Source organism: Pecten maximus, chromosome 17, assembly GCF_902652985.1.
Source record: "Pecten maximus chromosome 17, xPecMax1.1, whole genome shotgun sequence".
Classification (NCBI taxonomy): domain Eukaryota; kingdom Metazoa; phylum Mollusca; class Bivalvia; order Pectinida; family Pectinidae; genus Pecten; species Pecten maximus.
The window spans coordinates 18464280-18470902 of record NC_047031.1 but is presented as its reverse complement, the minus strand read 5'-3'; positions in this window follow the sequence as shown (position 1 = coordinate 18470902).

Genomic DNA, 6623 nt, shown 5'->3' with positions numbered 1-6623 from the left:
TCATCGCCTAAACATGGATGTGAAAATAAAATATCAAGCAGAATATACATGTACTATGAAACAGGATGAAAATGTTCATGGTAATGTATTGTCCACCATGGCTGAGAACCAAACCGGCTTTTGCATCTCCTAGGAAGTTCAGAAACATGCAGTCTCTGCTGTAGTTGTGTCTTTGGGTATGATAATTTACCCAAATTGTTCTGGTTTATCAGGGTTTATCACCCTGTGAACATCCAGGGTGACATACGATAGGACTGATGTATGTTGTTCAGCGATGAAGCTACAAGCTACTACATGTGTGACTCAAACTCAAAATGACCTAGACTGTTCAGAACTTCATGAGGGAACAAAATGAATAAACAAACATTCCTGAGATTTGTCTATTCAACATAAACGACTGCTCAAGATAATTAATACTGTTATGCTCAAGATGGCTAATCTGACAAACTATAAATAGGTGTGGACTAATAAAATGTTTTACCTGTAAGTGATCGAGATCGGGTTATCTCAGTCGAGGGCTAAGATTCTGTAACATAATTCCAACCGAGGCGTTAGCCGAGGTTGGGATGTTACAGAATCTCAGCCCGAGACTGTTAACGCCTCGGTTGGAATTATGTTACAGAATCTTAGCCCGAGACTGAGATAACCTGATCTCGATCACTTACAGGTAATAGATTTTTTTTCTCGCACCTCTTACATATATCTAGTTGTATAATAACAACCCATCTATATATGCGTTTAGAGTGTAAGAGTATCCCGTCTGGGGCCTCCCGGTTCAAAGCCGATTAACCACTTCATCTGCGCTTCGAATTCAGTCATTTCGCGTAAAAATATAGTTCGGTTATATCAAAGAAGAAAAACAATGATCAATCGGTACATATTATTTTAATAATAAGCAACAACCAACCAAACAATGCATAGTAATTAAATACATGACAAAAACAGTTTGAATGCACATATTTCTAATAATATTGGTTAACTTGCGCGGATGAATACATGAATGGGTTAAAATTCCGCCAAAACTCACGTAAAGGTACCAGACAGATCGGACGAGATAGAAAAATCTAGCACTGGGTAGCACGTGAGATTTCCCTGTCCGAGGTGCGAGAATAAATGGTCACATCCCAACCAAGCAAATACTGGGTGATAATATAGACAGATGTGATTTAATGTGTATATATCATAGAAGGGAATCAAAATAATATACATATATATTAAACATTGGACAATATATACATTCGAAGAAATTCAGAAGATTTTCAAAGTATATAAGGAATTCAGAAATGTCTACTACAAGAAGCTCAAAGACAGATAACAGCCAAGGTAAGCACAGTACATGCAGATTTTATTTACTTCGAGATGTTGACGTTGACAGAGGTTCTGCTTTTTGGAAAATATATGGCTCTGCACCTTCCCTAAAAGCATTGGACTTGCGAGAAATGGTACTTTGACCAAGAATTACACTGTTCATTGATTTACAATAGGTCTGATATGTTGGATTTGCATTGCAACCATTGTAGATTCCTCTTTGTTGGCAAAAGATATTCTCTATATCATCACTGTTTAATCTTGCAGGTACAATATTTGTCATGGTTTGGTTACCAGTTTATTCTCCAGGAAAAACCCTGTAAAAACATACAAATACACAATTTTAAAACTACAATTCATAGTACCTAATGCGCTTTACATTACGATACATTTACAACCTCTTTTTACAATTTATACATATTTTCAGAGGATATACAATTTTAGAAAATTAAACTACAGAAAGTCCATAACGGCTATATTATACATTTTACATATTACCCTACACTAGAAATAACATACATACCCTACATCCCTTGGACAGGGGTTCCTCTCCCGTTAGTATATCGGGACTTGTAGACACAATGTTTCTGATATATACTGAAACGAAAAAGAAACGCAACTTCAAATTGTAGGTTTAATAAAATAATACTTGTGAGCATTATGTTTAAATTTCATATGTAATAGTTAATAATGAATATTGATGTAACATCCTTTAAATGTTTAGAGATTTTTAAGAACAGGTCACTTTGCTAGAAGGTCATGATTGGTAGTACCCTACGTGAATCCAAGTTGAAATGGCAGCAGTTTTGAAACCGTGCCCTAATATCGTGTGTGTCCTCCTCGAACAGTTATCACATCTCTAATTCTTTGTTGCATTGAGTTCATCAGGGCATTGACTTTCCGTATTGGAATGTTATTCCATTCTTGGACGAGTGCATTTGCTAACTGAGGGAGGGTATTTGGGGGGTTACGGCGATTTCGAATTCTTCTGTCTAATTCATCCCACAAATGCTCGATTGGGGACAGGTCGGGGCTATATGGAGGCCAATCTATAGGAACAATGTTCTGTGTCGCAAGAAAGTCTCTACAGACTCTTGCAACGTGTGGTCTCGCGTTATCTTGCTGAAAGGTTAGATGATGATGCCTAACAAACGGCACAACATGGGGCCTAAGGATCTCATCCCGATAGCGTACGGCCGTTAAATTCCCATTGACTATCACCAAAGGCGTCTTCAAAGCATGGGAGATTCCCGCCCAAACCATAACTGATCCACCCCCAAATCGGTCGTGTTCCAAAACACAGGCGTCAGCAAAACGTTCGCCTCGACGCCGGTACACACGTTGACGGCCATCTGCTCGAAATAACGTGAATCGAGATTCATCGGTGAAGAGCATAGACCTCCAACGTCTCATAGGAAAACGTCTGGGCATATGTGCCGTTGCCCATTGCATACGACGTGCTCGACGTTGCGGTGTTAGTGGTAAACCAACGTACTGTCGCCTTGCACGCAAATTAGCCTCACGCAGTCTGTTGATCACTGTTTGGGGATGAATTCGACGGTTATGATTACCAATCGTATTCCTTGCCGTTTCAGCGGCCGTTAATCTCCTGTTACGCAGGTGTGCCAACCTAAGAACCCGGTCTTGACGTCGCGACGTTACGCGTGGACGTCCTGATCTCGGCTGGTCATCGACTCTTCCTGTTGCGTTAAGACGTGAAACTAATCGACTAATAGTCGATTTGTGAACTCTGAATTGTCGAGCGACGTGAAGTTGCGTGTTCCCTGCCAGAAGCATCGCTATAGCACGTCCTCCATCAACCTTTGATAACCGTGGCATAATTGTAAAAGGAATTATTGTTTGCAAAAGTATTGGCGATGATGTGGCTCAATGTTAGTGATGAATTGATACTGGTTTGAATGAAAAAAGAACGCATATGTTTGTACAGGCACGGTTTTTGATGTTTTTACCGCGCCGGAAGTGCATAGGTCTCTAGTCACATTTGGGTGATTTTGAAGATTGGTATGGGTGTTAGGCAGGGTGCATGTTTATTTCCGCGATTTTTATACAGATATGTATATTTAATACAAAATTAATCACAATTTTCCATGTTGCGTTTCTTTTTCGTTTCAGTATATTACGAGCACACATGCATTTTTATAATTAAACAATAAGCTGGCAGATAGTCAGTCGACAGTCGGAGCCGTATATGTATACGTCCTCACCCGTGTGTCGCTGATGTGATAGTCCACGAATGGTGCGGTCCTACAGGTCGGGTACACTCAGTCACGTGACAACACATACATGACATACACGGACAACACGAGGTACATGTACAAGACGCGGGAATCTGAACATTACGTAAATGTAAGCACAAGACGCGGGAATACAAAACTTTTGCAAACCACACATGATGCACATTAGGTAAGTGTACCTAATATGACACAATTAAAATTCACAACTACAACACTCGTACCATCCTTTCAAATATATATGCCACTTTGGCAATTAATATATATATATATAATAATAAATTTATTACACGTAATACAAAATAACCAACTGCTACATACATGTACATACCGCAGCCTCCCAAAACACACATACGCACTCACCACACGCATGCATGTCGCACGCACGGGAGGCCGTCTTTAAATGACCTTAGCTGTTAATAGGACGTTAAACAAAATAAACCAAACCAAACTACTCAGTTTGTGTGTAAAACGCAAACTACGGTAGCCTATAAGTGCCGAGGAAGATGAAACTCCAGTTGGCATCTACATATGTTTGAACACACCATAAGTCGTGCGTCATGAATAGACATTCATGTTGTGTTGAGGATATGTGTATCCTGAGAGGGTTATACTGTTGGTACAGCCCGCAGTTAGACACTACTTCCTAGTATGGAGGCCAGGAGTGTCTCGTTCATGCTGAGGTATGGAGACCCGGTGAGGTAGTGGACCAGGTGTTTTACCGGAGACGAATCAGCAGCTGAGATACTGTTCAGCTACAGTCAAAGGCGGGAACATTCTGTGGTGGAGTAGACATTTGTACTTGTTTCGTGGAGGATAGACTTTGTTATGAACAGAGGGATGAGCTATCAAGACTGTTTGGCTGTAAGATAGTGATATAGTGTAGTGGTGTAATATATATATGTGCATTATTGTAGATTAGGGTTTGATATACATATATAGGTTTATTTTACCCCCGCAACGAAGTTAGGGGGTGTATACTAGAATCAGGTTGTCCGTCCGTCTGTAGACACATTTTGTCCGGACAACTCCTCCTAAACCGATGGGCCGATTCCAATGAAACTTCACACACATATAAATGGTCATGTGCAGATGTCCATGCCTCTTTCTTTTTCCCAAAATTATGGTTGCTATGGCAACTAGTCACTATAAATAGGTTTTCCGATAGGAACCATAACTTTAAGTTTGTCCGGACAACTCCTTCTAAACTGGACGGCCGATTTCAATGAAACTTCACACAAATATAGAGGACCATGTGTAGATGTGCATCCCAAAATTATGGTTGCTATGGCAACCGGTCACTATATTACTGGGTTATCTTAGTTAGCCTCTAATTAACAGTTCCAATTCACCATTGACTCGTGCATATTGCGGGGGTATTAGTCAGCCATCCTGGTGACAATTCTAGTTAATATTTGTGTAAGAGTGGTTTATAGCGTGTGTGGAAGATTATGCCTTTTATGACCAATAAATTTACGTAGATAATGTAAATAAATGTAAATATTTTAATCGAGACTTCTTTTATCAATAACAACATCATCTGTTCGGCATACGTTGACAATTATCTAGGAAAAAGGTTGAACGTTGGTTATCAATTTGATTCCGTTTTTACAATAGTCATGTTTCAATTAGTCTACCAAATGTCAAGCTGAAATCATTTATTTGCACTTCTAAATTCTTTTCAACATGGATTATCGCACTTTTTATCAAGATTGAGTGAAAGAACAATTAATTTTCTTGAAGAAAAGTTGTCAGAAAAAAAAATCTCAAAGTTTTACCAACGTTTTTACAGTAAAAATTATACAATCTTTCAAAATCCAAGCTGAATAAAATCCTAGGAATATTGTTGTATAAAGCAGTTCAAATTGTATGCCCGTTCGGCAATTTATATCGGAGGAAACAAGTCATAGAATCTGATCTAATAAATCTTGAATTATTGAATAGCACTAATCCATTATGTGGTAGCAAAGTTCTCTTGTGACTACATAAAATAGTACTTCTTGATTTTTTTCAATCTGAAATGTACAGTAATTGGCCTCAACATTTTTACTTCAATTGATCGGGACAGGAACATATAATAAGACGTTATATATGTCCCTGATCAGGAGAATATTGGAAAGTTAGTAAAAGAGGTATGGTCGTTTTCCGCTTATCCTGACCTAGGCCACGTAAAGCGATAGTCAGGGCTAAAAATACAGGTAAAATATCATGTGACCCCAGTGTTTCCCACACTACCAAAATAGATTGTCATGACTTCCGGTAAGATGGCGGCCGCGGTAAGTCGACTGTAAGAAGGCGGAGAGCAAGCGATGGCTAACACCTAAGATATACTTGAATATGATGCCGCATACTAGGAAAAACAAAACGCAGAAGCTACAAAATCAAGTTTCAACAAACAATTCTGTGAAAGGATATTTCCAGAACAACGATAAATCAAAGAAACAGCCAGTACGAGGCAGCATAGCAGAAAGCACGTGTTCTGACCACGGAGACCAAGTAAGCAATAGCAAAATTAAAACTTTAATCATTGAAATGGAAAAGAAAGTTACGAGCGAACTGCAAAAACAGGTCAAACAATTAGAACTCTCTTTCGCTGAACATATGAAAGAAACTGATGAACGCATTAACCGATTACAATCAGACTTTGAGAGAATCGAAGGGTCAATTTTAGAAAATGAAAACGTGAGATGCATTGACAGTATCAGCGAGAGAATCGCGGAGCTAGAAAGAAGGGCCGAGTATGCCGAGGCCAGAAGTAGGAAATATAATGTTCTCATTTACGGAATCCCCGTCAAGACCCCGACAAATACTATGGCTGTAGTAAGAGATTTCTTCCACTCAAAGTTAAATCTTGATGAATCTGTAACGAACAAAATTATTATCTGCAACGCACACCGGTTACCTGTATACCAGGCTCCAGGCCAGGACAGTGTCAACCGTCCACCTAGTATTATCATCAAATTTGCCACGATGGAGGATAGAAATAAAATTCTGTCATCCGCGAGGAACATTCCTAAAGGTACACGAATCACTATTAGAACGGATTTGCCACAAAGGCTTAAA